Source organism: Hyla sarda, chromosome 1, assembly GCF_029499605.1.
Source record: "Hyla sarda isolate aHylSar1 chromosome 1, aHylSar1.hap1, whole genome shotgun sequence".
Lineage (NCBI taxonomy): Eukaryota > Metazoa > Chordata > Amphibia > Anura > Hylidae > Hyla > Hyla sarda.
Window position 1 is genome coordinate 462,812,155 of NC_079189.1, and position 24,586 is coordinate 462,836,740.

The 24,586-nt window shown below is 46.3% G+C and overlaps 1 long non-coding RNA gene across 1 annotated transcript in view; it reads left to right on the forward strand.

The window, feature by feature from the left end:
* Positions 1-24,586, forward strand: part of LOC130284713 (uncharacterized) — a 49,542-nt gene that overhangs the window by 16,320 nt on the left and 8,636 nt on the right. The window contains exon 2 of the long non-coding RNA XR_008847126.1: positions 21,784-21,885. This is a non-coding gene — a long non-coding RNA (uncharacterized LOC130284713). The remainder of the gene's footprint in view (positions 1-21,783; positions 21,886-24,586) is intronic.

Consider the following 24,586-nt stretch of genomic DNA (forward strand, 5'->3'; position numbering starts at 1 on the left):
TAGAATGAGCCCGTAACCCCTCTGGACATTCCAGCGGATAAAGAGCAGAAGAAAATAGTATCTCTAATCCATCTCAATATAGAGGTTTTAGAGGCCGACTTGCCCTTGTTTATCCCTGCAAATTGTAGAAACGGCACTTCTTATACTCTGAAGAAATCTGATCTTTGTAAGTAGATGAATACAGCTCTCTTGACATGCAGAGTGTGCCATTTAGATTGTTCTTTCCCAACTGTATTCACAAAAAAAAAAGGAAGAAAGACCTCTTGATTTATATTCTTCGTAAAGGTGGCTTTCAACAAAAAGTCCTTTTTTGTATGAAGTATGAGACAATCCACTTATTTTTGCAGCCCGGGCACAGGAAAGTACAGTACAGCACAGCGGCTGATGATTATTTGGGGGGGGGGAGAGAAGCAGCGCTCGTGGGTCACATATGATTAATTTCCCGATGTGGGGACAGCGCAGTGCTGGGCTGATAAGCAGCGTCCACGAGTCACATGATTGGGGGGGTTGAAAATACTGTTAAATACCATGGAACTGCCATAACTTACAAAAATACCGTGATACACATTTTTGGTCATACCGCCCAGCTCTAGGTAAACGCTTGCATCTCGCTGACCCTTCTAGCTGATGTAATCTCGACCTTCCGGGTCAGGAACTTTATGTAAATCTCTGACAACGCTTCAAACGGGAGGCTGAGTTAACCCCTTAATGACCTAGGGCGTATGGATACACCCTGGCTCCCTGGGGCGTACCTGTACGCCCGTGGGACTTCTGGTCCCCACTGCGCGGGGACTGGACCAGGATGCCTGCTGAAATCATTCAGCAGGCATCCTGTGACAATGCCTGGGGGGTCCTGAGACCCCTCCATGTCGGCAATTGCGATTCCAGTTATACGGGTCACGTGTGACCCGATGATCCGGTATTAGAAGGTGATCGTCAATGTACTATACACCTCCAATCACCTCCTGTAGCTGGGAGGAGGTGGCGATCCCGTCACCTCCCAAGGAGCGCTGCTATTGGTCGGACCGACCAATTGCAGCCGGCAGAGGAGGAGTTAATGTCCCCTCCAGAGGAGGAGTTAATGCCAGGTACCTCCCCTCTGCCAAGATCTGTGCCCCTCAGGACTGAAGAAGAGGTGTTAGTGCAGGGTGAGCTTCAGTACAGGGACAGATAGGAGGGTAAGGAAAAATTCCCCCCGCCTTGACCCCCTAATTTCTTAAAAGGTGATGGCCTGCCGGGCATTTTCGGAAGAGGAGGCATACGCTTTACTTGCCTCCAATTCCGAATCTGCATGTGAGAACGAGGAAGATCCAACTTTTCTGTGTTCTTCCTCTTCCTCCTCATCATCTAGCTGTGATGATGAGTCCACAGAAGGTGGCGGAGATGCCGCCAGGCAAGGCCACCCACCCTCCATGAAAGTGACCCAGTGGCCGACACTAGTACAAACGTCCATGCCACTCGTAATAGGAGTCTGACCCCCCAGACAAGCGTACCGGAGCCCCCTTCTGGTGAACCTGTCTGGAGACCCCCAGAGGGATATCAGCCACAGTTTCCTGAGTTTGTTGGCTACTCAGGAATCCAGATTGGCAAAGTTGGCTACACTGAAATGGACTTTTTTAGTAATTTTTTCAGTGACGACTTTGTCAATCATATGGTGGAGCAAACGAACTTACAGTGGGGCAAAAAAGTATTTAGTCAGCCACCAATTGTGCAAGTTCTCCCACTTAAAAAGATGAGAGAGGCCTGTAATTTTCATCCTAGGTATAACTCAACTATGAGAGACATAATGAGAAAAAAAAATCCATAAAATCACATTGTCTTATTTTTAAAGAATTTATTTGCAAATTTTGTTGGAAAATAAGTATAAGTAGACCTGTAACTTCTTCTTTAAGAGCCTCCTCTGTCCTCCACTCCTTACCTGTATTAATGGCCCCTGTTTGAACTTGTTATCAGTATGAAAGACACCTGTCCACAACCAAACTCACACTCCAAACTCCACTGTGGCCAAGATCAAAGAGCTGTCGAAGGACACCAGAAACAAAATTGCAGACCTGCACCAGGCTGAGAAGACTAAATCTGCAATAGGCAAGCAGCTTGGTGTGAAAAAAATCAACTGTGGGAGCAATTATTAAAAAATGGAAGACATACAAGACCACTCATAACCTCCCTTGATCTGGGGCTCACGCAAGATCTCACCCAGTGTTGTCAAAATGATCACAAAGACGGTGAGCAAAAGTCCCAGAACCACACGGGGGGACCTAGTGAATGACCTGCAGAGGGCTGCGACCAAAGTAATAAAGGCTACCATCAGTAACACACTATGCCGCCAGGGACTCAAATCATGCAGTGCCAGACGTGTCCCCCTGCTTAAGCCAGTACAGTGGTCCCTCAACAGACGATGGTAAATCGTTTCCAAATGAACCATCGTTTGTTGAAACCATCGTATGTTGAGGGATCCGGGCAATGGAAAGAATAGGAAGTCCTACTCACCTGTCCCTGCCGCTCCGGACCCGTCACCGCTGCCCTGGATGTCATCCTCCATCGCTGTCGCTGCGTCCCCGGAGTGTCCCCGACGCTCCGGACGTCTCTGCTTCCCCAGGATCCTCGCTCTCCGTCGCCGCCATCACGTCACTACACACGCTCCTATTTGATGACGGGACGGCGTGCGCAACGTTGCTGGATATCCGTTTATGCGATGGCCCGACATACAAAAGCATCATATGTTGATGCTGCCTTCAACATGCGATGGCCATTTCATCTTGAAATTATCGTATGTCGGGGCCATCGTAGGTCGGGGGGTCACTGTACATGTCCGAGCCCATCTGAAGTTTGCTAGAGAGTATTTGGATGATCCAGAAGAGGATTGTGAGAATGTCATATGGTCAGATGAAACCAAAGTAGAACTCGTCGTGTTTGGAAGAGAAAGAATGCTGAGTTGCATCCAAAGAAGACCATACTTACTGCAAAACATGGGGGTGGAAACAATGCTTTGTGGCTGTTTTTCTGCAAAGGGACCAGGACGACTGATCCGTGTAAAGGAAAGAATGAATGGGGCCATGTATTGTGAGATTTTGAGTGATAACCTCCTTCCATCAGCAAGGGCATTGAAGATAAAACGTGGCTGGGTCTTTCAGCATGACATTGATCCCAAACACACCACCCGTTCAACGAAGGAGTGGCTTCATAAGAAGCATTTCAATGTCCTGGAGTGGCCTAGCCAGTCTCCAGATCTCAATGACATAGAAAACCTTTTAAGGGAGTTGAAAGTCCGTGTTGCCCAGCGACAGCCCCAAAACATCACTGCTCTAGAGGAGATCTGCATGGAGAAATGGGCCAAAATACCAGCAACAGTGTGTGAAAACCTTGTGAATACGTACAGAAAACATTTGACCTCTGTCATTGCCAACAAAGGGTATATATAACAAAGTATTGAGATGAACTTTTTTTATTGACCAAATACTTATTTTCCACCATAATTTGCGAACAAATTCTTTAAAAATCAGACAATGTGACTTTATGGATAATTTTTTTCTTGTTATGTCTCTCATAGTTTAGGTATACCTATGATGAAAATTACAGGCCTCTCATCATTTTAAGTGGGAGAACTTAAACAATTGGTGGCTGACTAAATACTTTTTTGCCCCACTGTATACGCCCAACAGTTCATTGCCCACCACCCTGATTCGTTTTTGACTAGGTCCAATGAATGGTACGCCGTTAATGCAGCAGAAATGAGGACATTTTGGGGCCTCGTGCTGCTTAAATACCGCTAGTTAGCTAGTTAAAAAACCAAGTGTCAGGCAGTACTATAGCGGGGACGTCCTTTAGCAGACCCCGCTTTACAGTATGGCCATGGTAAGGAAGCGGTTCGAGGCCATTCGGAAATGTCTGCAATACGCTGATGATGCGGCATGTACCCCCTCCCCTTCCTCCTACATACAGCTCTCGGTAGATGAGTCTCTTATCAGTTTTAAGGGGAGACTCATCTTCCGCCAGTATATTCCCTCGAAGCGGGCGCGGCATGGCGTGAAATGCTACAAACTTTGTGATAGTAGCTCCAGGTACACTTACAAGTTTAGAGTATATGAGGGACGGCATTCCCGTATTGAACCCCTAGAATATCCCCCCATTCTGGGTGTTAGCGGGAAAATCGTTCGGGACCTTGTGCACCCATTGCTGGATAAGAGTTACCACGTGTACATGGACAACTTTTATACCAGCATCCCTCTGTTCACATCCCTTGCCACCAGATCCACGTCCGCTTGTGGGACCATGCGGAAGGACCAGAAAAGCCTCCATCTAAATTTTGTTCAGACACCTATGCCCAAGGGTGAGTCCTGTGCCCTTATCTATGAAAACCTGTTGCTGGTCACGTATAAGGATAAGAGGGATGTCCTTATGCTGTCCACAATTCATGGTAACGGCAGCTCACCTGTCCCTGTGCAAGGTACCACAACAACGGTCCTCAAGCCCGATTGTATTCTGGACTACAATTGGTATATGGGGGGAGTTGATCTCTCTGATCAAGTCCTCAAGCCATATAATGCCATGCGGAAAACACAGGTATGGTACAAAAAAGTTGCGGTCTACTTGGTACAGGTTGCCATGTACAACTCTTTTGTACTGTCCAAGTACGCTGGCAACACAGGGACATTCTTCCAGTTCCAAGTAGAAGTCCTAAAGGTCCTGATCTTTGGCAACCAGGAAAGAACAGGCTGGAGTTCCCAAAAAATTGGAGTTATAGGTGCCAGGATTGTCCCAGGCCAACACATTCCAGGTGAGGTCCCCCACACTGGAAAGAAGGGGCGATCCCAGAAAAAATGCAGAGTGTGTCACAAGAGGGGTATATGGAAGGACACCACCACTCAGTGTGACCCCTTCCCCGATCATCCGCTCCTCTGCATTAAAAACTGCTTCAGGGAGTATCACACTTCCATGGAGTACTACATTTTCCAAAAAAAAAAAAAAAAAACAACGTAGTCTCAAGGTGATAACAGGTGCTCGACCCCAAGTGCAATTGTGCACACATACAATGGGGCAGAGGACCTGCACCTATGGACAAGAGTGGGGTTTCAATCCTGTGGTAACTATACAATGACATTAGCTAATCCTCAAAACTGATGTAAAAATGAGACATTAGCCAGTATATCCTTATATGAAGGACATACCTGAGCCCGCATACCACGCCAAGGTTTCTCATGTGATGCGGGACCTAACCACTAACCTTTTTCCTGGCCAGATACATATAACCAGGAACCAGATATATAGCAGCCTAAGGTCCAACTTGCAGACTGCTTCCCAGTCGCCTCCAGTGTGTACTAGGCACACATACAATGGGAGGGGGAGACAGGTTACAAGCCCCACCCTTGCTGGTCTATATATAGCAGGCCTCACAGGTGAAACCCCCAACGCTACCCAATAAGATAAAAGGGCGCATTGGTATAAGCCTTAAAAGACGCTTGCCGGCTTATATTTGCATGAACATGGCTATAGCAGGAAACTCAACCCCAAGTGCAATTGTGCACCTTCGCTGGGGTGGAGGCCCTGCACTTGTCAACCGTTGCTAAGGGCGATATCCCCAGCAAAAAAATGCGTACAATGGAGGATGCCTGCAGACGGTCACAAGTACCACAATCACATCCTGACACCTGATAAACGTGTATGTGGATGTGTACAACATGACTGACTTTAAACAAAAAAAACAACGTAGTCTCAAGGTGATAACAGGTGCTCGACCCCAAGTGCAATTGTGCACACATACAATGGGGCAGAGGACCTGCACCTATGGACAAGAGTGGGGTTTCAATCCTGTGGTAACTATACAATGACATTAGCTAATCCTCAAAACTGATGTAAAAATGAGACATTAGCCAGTATATCCTTATATGAAGGACATACCTGAGCCCGCATACCACGCCAAGGTTTCTCATGTGATGCGGGACCTAACCACTAACCTTTTTCCTGGCCAGATACATATAACCAGGAACCAGATATATAGCAGCCTAAGGTCCAACTTGCAGACTGCTTCCCAGTCGCCTCCAGTGTGTACTAGGCACACATACAATGGGAGGGGGAGACAGGTTACAAGCCCCACCCTTGCTGGTCTATATATAGCAGGCCTCACAGGTGAAACCCCCAACGCTACCCAATAAGATAAAAGGGCGCATTGGTATAAGCCTTAAAAGACGCTTGCCGGCTTATATTTGCATGAACATGGCTATAGCAGGAAACTCAACCCCAAGTGCAATTGTGCACCTTCGCTGGGGTGGAGGCCCTGCACTTGTCAACCGTTGCTAAGGGCGATATCCCCAGCAAAAACTACATTTTCCCTATTCATTTTAATTTCCCATAATTTGACCCCAATGTACCAAGTCCAGAGTACATTCCAAATTTTAACCACATAAAGTACTAAATTGGCCAAAAAAAATCTTTCATAAAAAAAACTAAAAAAAACTAAAATAAACTATAAAAAAAACCCTGATAAGACATCTGGGGGTATTTTTTCCATAAATGGGTCATGGGTCATTGAGTCACTTTCATCGGGGACTTTTTTATGTTGCCTCAAATGCGCAGCGCTCTCTCTCCACCTGAGCGGGGTGCGCATTTGAGGCAACAGGTTAGGGACGGCCACACACATCACATTCCCAGAATGGTGATTCAGAGCATAGGGTTTGGGGTGAGCATATTTTTTAGTTCTGACTATGCTCTGGGTCATCATTCTAGAAACATAACCTATTTTATTATTTTACATCCCACTGTACCCCATGTTATTAATTTACCCCATGTAATGCTCCTTGGGGGGGGGGGGGGGGTCCCGCTGTTCTGGCTCCATAGGTAGCTATGTAAATGCTCAAGGCCCCTGACTGCGCTCCTGCTCTTCTGAGACCTGGTGTGCACCCGCAGAGCTGTTTACATCCCAAAATGAGGTATGTCCTTACTCCAAAGAAATGTATTTACAAATTTACGGTGACATTTTCTCCTGTTACCACTTGTGAAAATGATTTTGGGTCATTTTTGTGTAAGAAATCAAATTTTTCCTTTTCACATCCCATTTTTATCAAACACCTGTGGGGTGTTAAAGGGGTAGTCCAGTGGTGGAAAACGTATCGACCATCCCCTCTGTACGGGGGCCAGGCTCTCCGGCCAGATAGCGGGTGTCGACCACCGCGCGAAGCGGCGGCCGACACGCCCCCTCAATACATCTCTATGGCAGAGCCGGAGATTGTCGAAGGCAGCGCTCTGGCTCTGCCATAGAGTTGTATTGAGGGGGCGTGTCGGCCACCGCTTCATGTGGAGGTCAACACACCCCCTTCCCGCGGGCTGTCGGGGCTCCGTACAGGAGATCGCGGGGGGCCCCAGCGGTCGGCCCCCCCGCGATCTGCAACTTAGTGGATAAGTTGTTCACCACTGGATATCTCCTTTAAGGCTCACTGCACTGCTTGTTACATTCCTTGAGGGGTGTAGTTTTCAAATTAGTATGTGGGTTTTTTTCTTTTTTTTTGGGCTTCTTACATGCGACATGCCCCCCCCCCCCCCATTTCCTTCTCTTCTGAGCATTGTAGTGCGCCCGCAGCGCACTTGACATCCACACATGGGGTATTTCCATACTCAGAAGAAATGAGGTTACAAATTTTGGGGGGCATTTTTTCCTATTACCCCTTGTAAAGATGTAAAATTTGGGGTAAAAACTGAATTTTAGTGAAAAAAAAATGTCATTTACATATCCAAAGAGGTCAAACACCTGTGGGGGGTTAGGGCTCACTGTACCCCTTGTAACGTTCCTTGAGGGGTGTAGTTTCCAAAATAGTATGCCATGTGTTTTTTTTTTTTTTTGCTGTTCTGGCACCATAGGGTCTTCCTAAATGCGACATGCCCCCCAAAAACCATTTCAGCAAAATTTGCTTTACAAAAGCCGAATGTGACTCCTTCTCTTCTCAGCATTGTAGTGCACCCGCAGTGCACTTGACATCCACACATGGGGTATTTCCATACTCAGAAGAGATGGGGTACACATTTTGGGAGGCATTTTCTCCTTTTACCCCTTGTAAAAATTTTAAATTTGAGGGAAAACCATTTTTGTGAAAAACAAACAAACCATTTACACATCCAACTTTAACGAAAAGTCGTCAAACACCTGTGGGGTGTTAAGGCTCACTGTACCCCTTGTTACGTTCCTTGAGGGGTGTAGTTTCCAAAATAGTATGTCATGTGGGTTTTTTGTTTTTTTGTTTTTTTGCTGTTCTGGCACCATAGGGCCTTTCTAAATGTGACATGCCTCCCAAAAACCATTTCAGAAAAACTCACTCTCCAAAATCCCATTGTCGCTCCTTCCCTTCTGAGCCCCCTAGTGCACCCACAGAGCACTTTACGTACACATATGAGGTATTTCCTTACTCGAGAGAAATTGGGTTACAAATTTTAGGGAGATTTCTCTCCTTTTACCCCTTGTAAAAACTCAAAAACTGGGTCTACAAGAATATGCGAGTGTTAAAAATTAAGATTTTGACTTTTCTCCTTCACTTTGCTGCTATTTCTGTGAAACACCTAAAGGGTTAATACACATTTCGAATGTCATTTTGAATACTTTGAGGCAGGGGTCTCAAACTCAAATTATCTGTTGGCCACTGGCCACTGGAGGTAGCAGTTGGGTGAGGCTGGGCCACATGCGTCCCTTACATATAATGCCCCCATCATGCGCCCTGTCACGATGCCGGCTGGCAGGAGGTGGATCCTCTATGCCAGAGAGGGATGGCGAGGACCGCGCTAGTGGACCGGTTCTAAGGCACTACAGGTTTTCACCAGAGCCCGCCGCAAAGCGGGATGGTCTTGCTGCGGCGGTAGTGACCAGGTCGTATCCACTAGCAACGGCTCACCTCTCTGACTGCTGAAGATGCTGAAGATAGGCGAGGTACAAGGGAGTAGGCAGAAGCAAGGTCGGACGTAGCAGAAGGTCGAGGCAGGCAGCAAGGATCGTAGTCAGGGGCAACGGCAGGAGGTCAGGGACACGGGCTAGGAACAGACAAGGGAACGCTTTCACTAGGCACTAAGGCAACAAGATCCGGCAAGGGAGTGCAGGGGAAGTGAGGTAATATAGGGAAGTACACAGGTGATCACACTAATAGGTAATTGGGAAGATTGGGCCAGGCACCAACATTGGTGCACTGGCCCTTTAAATTGCAGAGACCCGGCGCGCGCGCGCCCTAGGGAGCGGGGCCGCGCGCGCCGGGACAGGACCGACGGAGAGCGAGTCAGGTACGGGGACCGGGGTGCGCATCGCGAGCGGGCGCCACCCGCATCGCGAATCGCATCCCGGCTGGAGGCGGGACCGCAGCGCACCCGGTCAGTGGATCTGACCGGGGCGCTGCAGCAACGAGGATGAGGCGAGCGCTCCGGGGAGGAACGGGGACCCGGAGCGCTCGGCGTAACAGTACCCCCCCCCTTGGGTCTCCCCCTCTTCTTGGGGCCAAAGAACCTGAGGAAAAAAAAGTCAATTTTTCCGTGATGAGGTCCGATGCACATTAGGAGGGGTTCTGTGCGGAAACGCATGAGACAGTCCAATCTTTTAATACAATAGATGTAGAGGGGTCTGGCGAGACTGGTCACAGGGACGTAGAACCTGTTGATAAGAGAGGCCAAAAAAAATTTTCCTGCAGATCCGGAATCCAAGGAGACCATAGTAGAGAAGGAGAAGGTAGAGGCAGATATCCGCACAGGCACAGTAAGGCGTGGAGAAGCAGAGTTGACATCAAGAACTGTGTCACCTTTGTGCGGAGTCAGCGTACGTCTTTCCAGGCGGGGAGGACGGATAGGACAATCCTTCAGGAAGTGTTCGGTACCGGCATAGTACAGGCAAAGATTCTCCATGCGGCGTCGTGTCCTCTCTTGAGGTGTCAAGCGAGACCGGTCAACTTGCATAGCCTCCGCGGCGGGAAGCACAGGAACGGATTGCAGAGGACCAGAGGAGAGAGGAGCCGGGGAGAAAAAACGCTTCGTGCGAACAAAGTCCATATCCAGGCGGAGCTCCAGACGCCATCCGGAAGAACGCATGTCAATGCGAGTGGCAAGATGAATGAGTTCATGTAGGTCAGCAGGAGTCTCTCGTGCGGCCAGAACATCTTTAATGTTGCTGGATAGGCCTTTTTTAAAGGTCGCGCAGAGAACCTCACTATTCCAGGACAACTCGTAAGCAAGAGCACGGAACTGAATGGCGTACTCGCCAATGGAAGAAACACCCTGTTCCAGGTTCAGCAGGGCAATCTCGGCAGAAGAAGCTCGGGCAGGCTCCTCGAAGACACCACGGACCTCAGCGAAGAAGGACTGGACTGTGGCTGTGGCAGAATCATTGCGGTCCCCATCAAACTTGTCCGGCAGGGACAAGCAGGGGTTAGGAACGGCCGGTTGCTGCGGAGGAGTTGCAGGAGCCGGCGGAGGAGATGGTTGTTGCAGCTGTAGCTGTGACTGAAGTTGCTGTATCTGCGGCAGCAGCTGCTGTGACTGAAGTTGCTGTATCTGCGGCAGCAGCTGCTGTAACTGTGACTGAAGACGCTGTGTCTCGGAGATCAAGTATGCCAGCTGTTGATCTCGTTGGGCGATCTTTACGCCAAATTTGTCCGGCAGGGACAAGCAGGGGTTAGGAACGGCCGGTTGCTGCGGAGGAGTTGCAGGAGCCGGCGGAGGAGATGGTAGTTGCAGCTGTAGCTGTTGCTGTATCTGCAGCTGCTGTATCTGTGACTGAATACGCAGTGCCTCGGAGGTCAAGTATGCCAGCTGTTGATCTCGTTGGGCGATCTTTAGGGCTAGCTGGGCGACCAGTGTAGGATCTTCAGCGGGATCCATGGCCGGATCTACTGTCACGATGCCGGCTGGCAGGAGGTGGATCCTCTATGCCAGAGAGGGATGGCGAGGACCGCGCTAGTGGACCGGTTCTAAGGCACTACAGGTTTTCACCAGAGCCCGCCGCAAAGCGGGATGGTCTTGCTGCGGCGGTAGTGACCAGGTCGTATCCACTAGCAACGGCTCACCTCTCTGACTGCTGAAGATGCTGAAGATAGGCGAGGTACAAGGGAGTAGGCAGAAGCAAGGTCGGACGTAGCAGAAGGTCGAGGCAGGCAGCAAGGATCGTAGTCAGGGGTAACGGCAGGAGGTCAGGGACACGGGCTAGGAACAGACAAGGGAACGCTTTCACTAGGCACTAAGGCAACAAGATCCGGCAAGGGAGTGCAGGGGAAGTGAGGTAATATAGGGAAGTACACAGGTGATCACACTAATAGGTAATTGGGAAGATTGGGCCAGGCACCAACATTGGTGCACTGGCCCTTTAAATTGCAGAGACCCGGCGCGCGCGCGCCCTAGGGAGCGGGGCCGCGCGCGCCGGGACAGGACCGACGGAGAGCGAGTCAGGTACGGGGACCGGGGTGCGCATCGCGAGCGGGCGCCACCCGCATCGCGAATCGCATCCCGGCTGGAGGCGGGACCGCAGCGCACCCGGTCAGTGGATCTGACCGGGGCGCTGCAGCAACGAGGATGAGGCGAGCGCTCCGGGGAGGAACGGGGACCCGGAGCGCTCGGCGTAACACGCCCCTTACATATAATGCCACCTTCATGCGCCCCTCATTATCCACCAGCAAGCCACCCATTCCCCCTACCCCCGTGTGGTAATAGCATGAGCTGATGGATGATGGGGGTGCTACTTCTGGGGGTTCCCCACATTAGGTAGGCAGCAGGTTCCAGAATAAAATCAGAATCAAAATAAAAAGTAAAATTATCCAAGAGTTATTAACGCTTAAAGTGACAGATGGGCAAAAAATGCCCGGGTCCTTAAGATGAAAATGGGCTGGGTCCTTAAAGGGTTAAAGGGGTACTCCAGTGGACAGCTGACCGATGACACTATGCAGCTGCGGACCAATCAGAATGGTCCCCTGCTGCTGATCGTTGTCATTAGTCAGTCAGTTAGTGACTGACTAATGACAAGACACTTGCAGGGTTCCGGGCTGATCAGGTCTCTGGTGACCTGATAGCCCGGAAAATAGGGATGATCGGAGCTGTCAGAGACAGCCCCGATCATCATACGGGATCGGAGCGAGGTGGCAGCTGCCACCTCTCTCTTATCCCCTGCCATTAGTCAGTTATGACATGGCAGTTGGGGCGGGGGGATTACCGTAGAAATCCCCGCTCTGCCCACCCCTGGATGTCGGGCAGAGCGGGGGGAGAAGATGGCACCGGGTACCTGGGGACCGTCCACGGGGACCTGCGACCATCGGCGAGATCAGCAGCTTTGGGATCAGCGGTAAGGAAGCGACGGCGGCTGTGAAGGTAGCAGTAAAGATCGCCATAAAGCTGTCACGCCCCCTCCCATAGGCTTGCATTGAGGGGCGGAGCGCAACGTCACACGGGGGCTGAGGTGTGACGTCACACGCCGCCGGCCCTGTGGTCGCTGGTAATCAGACCTGGAGCGAACATGCTCTGGGGACTGATTTTAACTGGGGTGCTGCATGCAAGATTACGGGTGTCCCCAGCGGCAGGACCCCCGCGATCAGGCATCTTATCCTGATTATCCTGATACCCCTTGTTTGTTCCTTGAAGGGTGTAGTTTCCAAAATAGTATGCCATGTGTTTTTTTTTTTTTTGCTCTTCTGGCACCATAGGGGCTTCCTAAATGAGACATGCCCCCCAAAAACCATTTCAGCTAAATTTTCTTTCCAAAAGCCAAATGTGACTCCTTCTCTTCTGAGCATTGTAGTTAGCACACAGAGCATTTTACGTCCTAACATGGGGTATTTCCATACTCAGAAGAGATGTGGTTACAAATTTTGGGAGGCATTTTCGCACATTACCCTTTGTAAAAATGGTAAATTTGGGAAAAAAACTGCATTTTTTTCATTTACACATTAGATTTATTTTTTTTTTTCTTATTCAACGAGAAGTTTATTGAGATAACGGCAAGTGACATATCAGCTTACAGGCGAGCTAAAACAGTACGGCCTTGTGGGCCGGTAATCCAACAAAATGGAATAACACACAATAGCAGTTATATAGAAAACGTGCAAACAATGTCCTACTTATGAAAAAGACACCCGGCGCGCCCCAACACTATATGGCTAGGTCGGGAGCCAGGATACTATATATAATCCTATAGTTATACTATCATGTAACCAGCAAAACATGCAGTGAAGTCTAGACCAGATGAAAGGGAGCTGGGCAGTAGCAGGAGGTTGGTGGAAAGAGCAAAGGAGAGAGGGATCGTAGGGAAGAGGGCATCAGAGGAGGAGAAAGAAAAAGGAGGAATGTTACGACCACAGACAAAAGAAAAAGGACGGGGGGGGGGGGGAAGGGGGAGATATAAATGGGTGACAAACCTACATAGGGCACTGCCGAGACGGAGCCGCATACAATTCAGGGGGAGTAAACATCCACAGCGAAGCAAAGCACCACTCCATTGGCCACAATTGAAACTCCAAGTCAACCCAGGGACCTAGCAGCCGGGGAGGAGCAGAATTCGGACCACGGGAGCCAGGTAGCACCGAACCGGTCAACCTCAGTAGGCCGAGAGGCCAGAAGTTCCTCCATGCGATGGATTTGAGCAATTTCACTAATCCAGTCTTCCATGGAGGGGGGATCTGAGGACTTCCACCTCTTAGGAATGACGGTCTTGGCCGCCTGGAGTAGATGACGGGCCAAGGACTTTTTGTATTTCGACTGCGCCATAGGGAACATGTACAATAGGGCTGCCTCGGGACTCCAGGGAATCTGAACCCCCATCACCTCCGTATTACCGTAGTCCAGAAAGGCTGCAACTTAGGGCAGCCCCACCAGATATGGACCATAGTCCCCTCGTCACCTCCACATCGCCAACAGGACCGAGGCACAGAAGGGTACCAGCGATTTAGCACCACCGGCACCCTGTACCAGCGGGACAGGATTTTAAAACTAGTTTCTTGGAATTTGGTGGCAATGACAGGCTTGTGGGTCAGGCAAAAGCATTTAGCCCACTGTTCCTCGGTAAAGGATACACATCCGATTTTAACGAAAAGTCGTCAAACACCTGTGGGGTGTTAAGGCTCACTGGACCCCTTGTTAAGTGCCTTGAGGGGTGTAGTTTCCAAAATGGTATGCCATGTGGGGTTTTTTTCTGCTGTTCTGGCACCACAGGGGCTTCCTAAATGTCACATGCCCCCAAAAACCATTTCAGAAAAATTCACTCTCCAAAATTCCATTGTCGCTCCCTCCCTTCTGAGCCCTCTACAGCGCCCGCCGAACACTTGACATACACATGAGGTATTTCCTTACTCGAGAGAAATTGGGTTACACATTTTGAGAGCATTTTTCTGTGCTGCTATTCCTGTGAAACACCTAAAGAGTTAACACACTTACTGAATGTCATTTTGAATACTTTGAGGGGTGCAGTTTTTATAATTGGGTCATTTGTGGTGTATTTCTAATATGAAGGCCCTTCAAATCCACTTCAACCCTGAACTGGTCCATGAAAAATTCCGATTTTGAAAATTTTGTGAAAAATTGGAAAATTGATGCTGTACTTTGAAGCCCTCTGATGTCTTCCAAAAGTAAAAACATGTCAACTTTATGATGCAAACATAAAGTAGACATATTGTATGTGTGAATCAATATATAATTTATTTGGAATGTCTATTTCCCTTACAACCAGAGAGCTTCAAAGTTAGAAAAATGCGAAATTTTCAATTTTTTCATCAAATTTTTGAATTTTTCACCAAGAAATTATGCAAGTATCGACAAAATTTTGCCACTAACATAAAGTAGAAAATGTCACGAAAATTTTTTCTCGGATTTAGAATGAAAAGTAAAAGCATCCCAGAGTTATTAATGCTTAAAGTGACAGTGGTCAGATGTGCAAAAAACGGTCCTTAAGGGGTCCATGATAGATGGTCTACATGAAGCATGAAGATGCCTATTTCCTGTGTTGGGGGTGCCTTTATAGGCCCTACTTAATTATTAAATTAATGAATGAATTAATTAATTAATTGTACTGATTATTATCAGTTGTGTTATTTTCTTCTGTACCAAGTAGGAAAAGAGGAGCTATTAACCTTTTAGTGTGCTATCGAGGAACTTTTTTAGTGCAGCCTATAGAAGCTCCTATAAAAATGAAAGGGAATTTGTCAACATGTTTTTGCTGCTAAAAGCTTAGGCAGCAAAAAACAGGTGCAGACAGCACGGTCCCTGCACACAAATAATTACTCTTATATGCTCAGGGGTTTCAGAGTAATCATCGTTTAAAAATACCACTGGGACCCAGGTAAGTAGTCCCCATTGTGGGTTCTGGCTGCTGCTCTCCATCCTGCCAGCACTAAGTGACGTGTCTCTCTCTATTTGTGTATAGTACAGTGTTTTCCAACCAGGGTGCTCCAGCTGTAGCAAAACTACACGTTCCGGCATGCCTGGTTGGGAAACACTAGTATAGTATATCTGTGTTTAGGGAAAGACGTGTCACTCAGCACTGTCATGGCAAAGAGCAGCTGCCGGGACCACCCTCTGTGACTACTTACCTGGGTCCTGAGGAAAAACTGCATAAAAATCCAAACATATATATATTTTTTTTTTTTAAACCTTATCCAGGTTACTTTTACTGTAAATGCTAAGGATATTACACACCGAAATTACTTTTGGACTATCTGTAGTGTATTTGCCTTTTGTGACATCCACTGGGTACATTTACACACACTTTTTCTTTTAATATTATTGAATTATGTAATAATATATAATGCATTTCAAGCTTTTTTATTTGCTTTATTTATACTGTAACATTTTATGCAGTAAAAGAGAAGTATATGGAAAACACCATACAGAGAGTGCAATGTGGTTTGAAAATCATGCCACTGACCCCAAAACATCAGATTTTTGGGTATGTTGACTGTTCTGTAATTTGCTTTAAACTTTAAATGGTCACTAAAGTTTCAACAAACTTTGCATAAATCAACAGTACACCAAATTATAAGAAAATGTGTGACTGTAATAATGACATAAGAGAGTAATTACAATATTAGGATTTGGTTCTTTTCTACTGCCTTTTTTTATGCTGTGCACCATCTCAGCTTACAGGTTGATGATGACTGTGCTGTTACATTAACCCCTTCATGACCCAGCACATTTTCACCTTCAGGACCTGGGCATTTTTTGAAAATCTGACCACTGTCACTTTAAGCATTAATAACTCTGGAATGCTTTTACTTATCATTCTGATTCCGAGACTGTTTTTTCGTGACATATTCTACTTTATGTTATTGGTAAAATTTCACTGATATTTGCATCCTTTCTTGGTAAAATATCTAAAAATTTCATGAAAATTTTAATAATTTAGCATTTTTCTAACTTTGAAAGTCTCTGCTTGAAAGGAAAATGGATATTCCAAATAAATTACATATTGATTCACATATACAATATGTCTACTTTATGTTTGCATAAAAAAATTGACAAGTTTTTACTTTTGGAAGACATTAGAGGGCTTCTAAGCTCCGCAGCAATTTTCCAATTTTTCTCAAGATTTTCAAAATCGTAATTTTTCAGGGCCCAGTTCAGGTTGGAAGTGGATTTTAAGGGTCTTCATATTAGAAATACCCCATAAATGACCCCATTATAAAAACTGCACCCCCCAAAGTATTCAAAATGACATTCAGTAAGTGTTTTAACCCTTTAGGTGTTTCACAGGAATAGCAGCAAAGTGAAGGAGAAAATTCTAAATCTTCATTTTTTACACTCGCATGTTCTTGTAGACCCAATTTTTGAATTTTTACAAGGGGTAAAAGGAGAGAAATCACCCTAAAATTTGTAACCCAATTTCTCTTGAGTAAGGAAATACCTCATATGCGTATGTAAAGTGTTCGGCGGGCACAGTAGAGGGCTCAGAAGGGAAGGAGCGACAATGGGATTTTGGAGAGTGAGTTTTTCTGAAAGGGTTTTTGGGGGGAATGTCCCATTTAGGAAGCCCCTATGGTGCCAGAACAGTGGACCCCCCCACATGTGACCCCATTTTGGAAACTATACCCCTCATGGAATTTAATAAGGGGTGCAGTGAGCATTTACACCCCACTGGCGTTTGACAGATATTTGAAACAGTGGACTGTGCAAATGAAAAATTTTATTTTTCATTTTCACAGACCACTGTTCCAAAAATCTGTCATACACCAGTGGGGTGTAAATGCTCACTGCACCCCTTATTACATTCCGTGAGGGGTGTAGTTTCCAAAATGGGGTCACATATGGATATTTATTGTTTTGCGTTTGTCAGAACTGCTGTAACAATCAGCCACCCCTGTGCAAATCACCTCAAATGTACATGGTGCACTCTCCCTTCTGGGCCTTGTTGTGCGCCCCCAGAGCACTTTGCGCCCACATATGGAGTATCTCCGTACTCGGGAGAAATTGCATTACAAATTTAGAGGGTCTTTTTTCCCTTTTACCTCTTGTGAAAATGAAAAGTATAGGGCAACACCAGCGTGTCAGTGTAAAAAAATTCTTTTTTTACACTAACATGCTGGTGTAGACCCCAAGTTCACCTTTTCATAAGGGGTTAAAGAAGAAAAAGCCCCCCAAAATTTGTAAGGCAATTTTTCCCGAGTACGGCGATACCCCATATGTGTCCCAAAACTGTTGCCCTGAAATACGACAGGGCTCCGAAGTGAGAGAGCGCCATGCGCATTTGAGGCCTGAATTAGGGATTTGCATAGGGGTGGACATAGGGGTATTCTATGCCAATGATTCCCAAACAGGGTGCCTCCAGCTGTTGCAAAACTCCCAGCATGCCTGGACAGTCAATGGCTGTTCGGCAATACTGGGAGTTATTATTTTGCAACAGCTGGAGGCTCCGTTTTGGAAACACTAGCGTACCAGACGTTTTTCATTTTTTTGGGGAGGGGGGCTGTGTAGGGGTATGTGTATATGTAGTGTTTTTAATTTTAGGATAGTGTTAGTGTAGTGTAGTGTTTTTAGGGTACAGTCACATGGGCAGAGGTTCACAGCAAGTTTGCCGCTGGGAGTTTGAGCTGCAGCGCAAAATTTGCGCCATCTCAAACTTGCAGCACTCACTGTAAACCTCCGCCCATGTCAGTGTACCCTGTACATTCACATTGGGGGGGAGGGGGGCAAACATCCAGCTGTTGCAAACTCCGAGCATGCCCTTTGGCTTTCCGTGCATGCTGGGAGTTGTAGTTTTGCAACAGCTGGAGCCACACTGGTTTGGAAACACTAAGTTAAGTAATAAACTTTCAAGTGTTTTGCAACCAAACTTAGTGTTTCCAAACCAGTGTGCCTCCAGCTGTTGCAAAACTACAACTCCCAGCATGCATGGTCTGTCAGTGCATGCTGGGAGTTATAGTTTTGCAACAATTGCAACAGCTGGAGGCACTGAGGTAGGAAACGGACAATGTTTCCCAACTAGTGTGCCTCCAGTTGTTGCAAAACTACAACTCCCAGCATGCCCAGACTGCCCAGGCATGCTGGAAGTTGTAGTTCGGCAATATCTGAAGGATCAGATGTTGCCGAACTACAACTTCCAGCATGCTTGGGCAGTCTGGGCATGCTGGGAGTTGTAGTTTTGCAACATCTGGAGGTCCACAGTTTGGAGACCACTGTATAATGGTCTCCAATCTGTGCTCTTCCAGATGTTAGAGAACTACAACTCCCAGCATGCCTGGACAGACTGAGCATGCTGGGAGTTGTAGTTTTGCAACATCTGGAAGAGCACAGATTGGAGACCATTATACAGTGGTCTCCAAACTGTGGACCTCCAGATGTTGCAAAACTACAACTCCCAGCATGCCCAGAAAGCCAAAGGCTGTCTGGGCATGCTGGGAGTTGCAGTTTTGAAACTCCCAGAGGCAGCAGTGAGATCGCTTTACGGCGATCTCACTGCTGCCAATGAAGATGCCGCCCTGCTGCCGGAAACTCACCGTCGGGACGCAGCGCCGCCGGGACCGCCTGGAGGACGCCGCTCGCGCCGGTACCGCTCGGGACACCGCATGGCCGGGTAAAACCCCCCGTGGTCGCATGGTAAGATGGCTGGCTATCAGTGATAGCCACCATCTTACCGGGCGCTGCGGGATGCCGCGAGTAGCGGCAAAAATGTTCATGACGTACCTGTATGTCATGGGTCGGGAACACCTTGCCACCCATGACGTACAGGTATGTCATAGGTCGGGAAGGGGTTAAAGAAGGGGCTGTCATATTAAAACATTGTTAATTTATCATAGAAGTGGCAACTATACTCTCTTTTGTGGCAATAAAAATATGGGTAATGGGGATGGGTCAGAAGGTAACTGGAGGCTATCATAACAGGACTGGAAGATTTGACAGCTGCGGCGCTGGGGGTGTCCTGCACATTTCCTGAAAAAAACTTTTAATGGAGTCTTTAATCAGATATCACCATCAGAAACACCTTTGCAGGGAGATGGAGAGAGGTGTATTTAACAGTTCAATGTGTGGACCGCATACAAAAGCTGTAACTCTTAAGCATAACGCACAAATGGCAGTTTGCAATGGAGAGTCACATGGGTTTGAAAGCGGAGCTCCCTTAGAAAACTTCAGGATACCTCTCATCCATCATGCATTAAAGTGAAGACACACCTAAATAAGAATAATCTGAACCTTAATGGGGTATTCCAGAAAAATGTTTTATTTGACTATGCTATAGGGGCTGTAAAGTTAGTGTAGTTCATAATATAGTGTCTATACCTGTGTGTGACGGTTTTCTCACAATTCTTCGGTGATTTGCACTCCAATATTTATTTTTAACAGCATACAAAATTACTGTTGTCTCAGATTTTCCACAGGTTGCAATGCGGACGAGACCTAACTCACTAGTCAGCTGATGACAGGGAGCCTGTCTGCTTCAATGGGTGGAGCGATCGCTTGGTGTGTAAGAGATCAAACTGCAACTAATGCAACAGCTGTAGGCACCCTGATTGAAAACCATAGGTCTTTTGAATAGATGCAACTCATTTATGTTTCAATGGGTGAGGTGGCTGATGTGTGGGAGCGAGGAAAATGGAATTATGGGATTTGTAGGCAAAGAAGAAAAATCAAAAAGGAAATACCAGTTCACAAAAAGCTAGGCACTGTGTTATGGTAATCTCACAACATAGCCATTTATCCCCAAGACAAGAGCAGATCCTTCCTAATCATGTCCATTACTGTCTGCCAGGTACATACTAAAATCACCTTATGGTGGATAACCCCTTTAAAGGGGTTCTCCGGTGCTTAAACATCTTATCCCCTATCCAAAGGATAGGGGATAAGATGCCTGATCGCGGGAGTCCCGCCGCTGGGGACCCCCGTGATCATGTATACGGCATAAGATGCGATAAGATGTATAAGCACCGGAGAACCCCTTTAAAGATAAAGGCAAATCTAATATGAAGGGTTCTGAAAATGGATGCAGGAATGAAGATGTGGACTCACAATTAGTGCAATATTTTTAACCCAAGATACTGTATTACTGTACTAAGTACACCATGGGGGAGATTGATCAAACTTTGTGCAAAGGAACAGTGGAGCAGTTGCCCATAGCAACCAGATTTCAGCTTTCATTTGTAAATAGGCTTCTGTTGGTTGCTATGGGCGACTTGCCATGGAAACCCCCCGTTCTGCCGGTGGGGGGGAGAAATTAAAGTGAAAGTAATGTGATCTTTACTGTGGCAACCACTAGGAAGGCCGGACTGCAACTCCCAGCATGCCTGGTCATCTGGAGGGTCACAGTTTGGTGACCACTGTTACAGTGGTGCCCAAACGGTAGCCCTCCAGATGTTGCCAAACTACAACTCTCAGCATGCCTAGACCACCCAGGCATGCTGGGAGTTGTAGTTCTGTAACATCTGTCCCTTCAGATTTTGCAATTTTCATGAAATTTTGGAAAATTGCTGCTCTACTTTGAAGCCCTCAAATTTTTTCAAAAAGTAAAAATATGTCCATTTTATGATGCCAACATAAAGTGGACATATTGAATTTGTGAATAAAAAAAAAATATTTGGAATATCCATTTTCCTTACAAGTAGAGAGCTTCAAAGTTAGAAAAATTTAACATTTTCATGAAATTTTTCACCAAGAAAGGATGCAAGTAACGCCGAAAATTTACCACCAAATAAAGTAGAATATGTCACGAAAAAATAATCTCAGAATCAGAATATTCGGTAAAAGCGTTTTAGAGTTATTAACGCTTAAAGTGAAGGTGGTCAGAATTGTGAAAAAGGGCTCAGTCTTTAAGGTGAAAAAGGGCTCAGTCCTTAAAGGGTTAAGGTGCATTCACATTATGTTTTGGGGAATTGGAATGGAGAATATGAAAACCAGCTGCTGCCGTATCACCACCAGACGCCTGCCACACCCCATTAATTTGAATGAGCCGAACACAGTCAGCTGGTGACTCCGGTTGGCTAATTTTTTGGGCTGTATCCGGTTTTGTTGTCGGACTGAAACCGCTGCAGACCACAGTTTTCTGTCTTGCAATAAAATCAGATACGGACCAAAAATGAGCCAGCTCATTCAAATGAATGGGCTGCGGCTTGGGTCCGATCCGACCAGTGAATTTGAAAACCGGACGCTGCCGGAACCATTTGCAGCCCATTCATTTGAAAGAGCAAGTGACTCCATTCAGCTTATCTGGTTTTGTTGAAAACTGTGATGTAAATGAGCCCTTTCATATAGTACACAAGCACTCTTCAGACCATTAAATGATTACAGTGTAGTTTTGTTAAAGGACACACAGGTGACACCTTCTTTAATCAGAGTTGTTCACTTTCTTTTCTTCACTATCCTGCTTAGCCAACCATGAAGATTTCTTCTGGATTTCTTCCACAGAACCTGCCAGACAAACTTAAAGGACAAGTCTCACAGTAAACAATTGTTCAGCTTTTAGTGCAGAAGGTAAAGTTATATAGGTTTGTAAATCACTTCCATTACCAATGCTGCTTAGAAACAAGCTTTATCTGCATTCTTCTGTCTGACAGGAAATTCAGCTGTTCCAGGTTTTCATGACTTTCGACCCCCTATTCAGGCTGTTATCAGCAGCATCCAGGGGCCGTGACGTGACAATTACCCAGAAAACCCCTGTGCTGCAGAGAGCTCCCTGAGCTCGGGCCTTAGCCCCTCCCATCTGATGAATATTCACACTGTCCAGCCTCTGTTCTGCAGTGATTGGCTGAGCAGCACTGCCTATATGCCGGCTGATACAGATCATAGTTCTCTCCCCTCTCCTTGCTAATGTTTTTACACTGATAACTGAGGAGAGGGGGGAGGGGAGGGAGCTGCCAGCGTAGGGCTGTCACACTGAGAATGGAGGGGAGGGAGAGTAGAGTGGTCACTCTGAGCACTGGGGAGAGAGGAGTGCAGGGCAGAGGAGGGGGAGGTGATTGTGCCAGTGTAAAGCTATTTCACTGAGAGGAGGAGGGGGAGGGAGTGATTTTACAGTGTAAAACTGCAGCTTCCACTCCAGGGTCCCTCTCTCTGAGCACTGAGATAACATTTTGTTTCCTCGTGGCCACCCTGCTGTATAGGGCTATGATTGGAGCTCAGTGTTATGTGGGAGTGGCTAACATAAGTTAGGGGTGGTAACAAGCTCTCTGCTAAGGCAGCTGAGAGCAGGAAATGTGAGCAATGCATGCAGGGAAATGTAGTCTTTGAGATCACAGGCATAGCCACCATAACCAGGAAGTAACTGGAATTTATGAGCTGAATAGCTGGTGAATGGGGGGCGGAAAAAAAATCACAAACATGTCAGAGAGGTGGTAGGTGAATATACTATGGAATGGCTAGGTATTTTTTTTTTTCTTTGCTGCATGGGATATCTTCTTTAAGTTCCTTTATTCAGCACAAAAATACCTACCTCTTTACAAACTCCCCATGCGTATTGCCCCTTACAGTAATAGTGCCCGTTTGTGCCTCCCATATAGTTGTAAGCCCATTCTGTGTCCCCATATAGTTGTTGTAGGTTCACTCTGTGCTAATAGTGCTACTTCTTTACCCCCTGTAACCAATAGCAGCAGTCCTATAGCTGTACGTAAGTGTCCCAACCATGTTTCTTTGTCCTGGAATGATGGCTGTAATCTTTACAAATCAAGCTTTATCCCCTTTCGGACCCATGACATACATGTATTTCTTTGTTTGGGTGAGGGGAATATGTTGCGGGCCCACGAGTCGGGTCCATGTCATAACAGATGGATACCTGCTGTTATCAGCAGCTGACATCTGACAGTAATGACTGACATCTGAGACAGCGTTTGTGGCATTTAAACATTAAAGGCCAGTAATCCCTGGTGTCTAGGTGGCACCTCCGCAGATAATATAGTTAAAGGGGAACTCCGGAGGAAACAAGTAGAAAAAAAAATGTTTTCAAATCAATTGGTACCTGAAAGTTAAACAGATTTGTAAATTACTTATATTAAATAATCTTGATCCTCCCAGTACTTATAAGCTGCTGTAAAAAACTGAGAGATTTGTGAAGTTCTTTCCAGTCTGACAACAGTGCTCTCTGCTGACACCTCTGTCCTTGTCAGGAACTGTCCAGATTAGAAGCATATCCCCATAGAAAACCTCTCCTGCTCTGGACAGTTCCTGACACAGACAGAGGTGTCAGCAGAGAGCACTGTTGTAAGGCTGAAAATAACTTCACAAATTTCTCTGTAGTATATCTGTAGTATAAAGCAGCTGATAAGTACTGGAAGGGTTAAGATTTTTAAATAGAAGTGATTTACAAATCTGTTTAACTTTCTGGCACCAGTTGATTTGAAATTTTTTTTTTCCACCGGAGTTCCCCTTTAAAGAAAATCCCCCCTAATAAAAATTTGAATCACCCCTCTTTTCCCATTTTTAAAATAAACGGTCAATGGCGTACATGCAAAATTGCTGATTTTTGGTCACGACCGTTCCTAGAAAAATATAATAAAAAGTGATCAAAAAGCCAGAACTACACAAAGTGTGTTACCATTAAAAACTTGTGCAAAAATAACCCTAACACAGCTCCGTAGATAGAAAAATACAAAAGTTATAGTGATCAGAACACGGAAATGAGAACATTTTTTTTTTTGTTCAAGTTTCCACATTTTTTTTTAACCATAAAGTGAAACATTAATTTTCCAAGTTTGGTATCATTGGAATCATACTGACCCACAGAATAAGGTTTGCGTGTCAGTTTTACTGTATTGTGAATGCTTAAAAATATATTGCCCCACAAATTTGCTTAGTTCCATATATTTTTTTCAATTGTGCCCTACATATAATTTTTTTCTGGCTTCATAATACATTATCTGTTAAAATAAAGTGCGCCAATGAAAAGCCACCCATTACGTGCACACCTGTGGTCTGATTATGTTGAGAAGCCAATGAAAAGTTTAACATGTCACACTCATCATCATCAGTGATGAGTGTGACAAGTTAGTGCAGCCTACGGGCAATACAGAAGAGAGCAGGGAATAATTTCATCATGCCCGGGCTGTCAATCACGCCTATGTAGGTATGATTAGGAATGAAGTGGAGTGGTTACAGCCCTGGGTGCAGTGACTATGTGCAAACGGCACACCGCTTAGGAAACTACTTAATGAGAATTTACATACAGGGCAGGGCATTTATT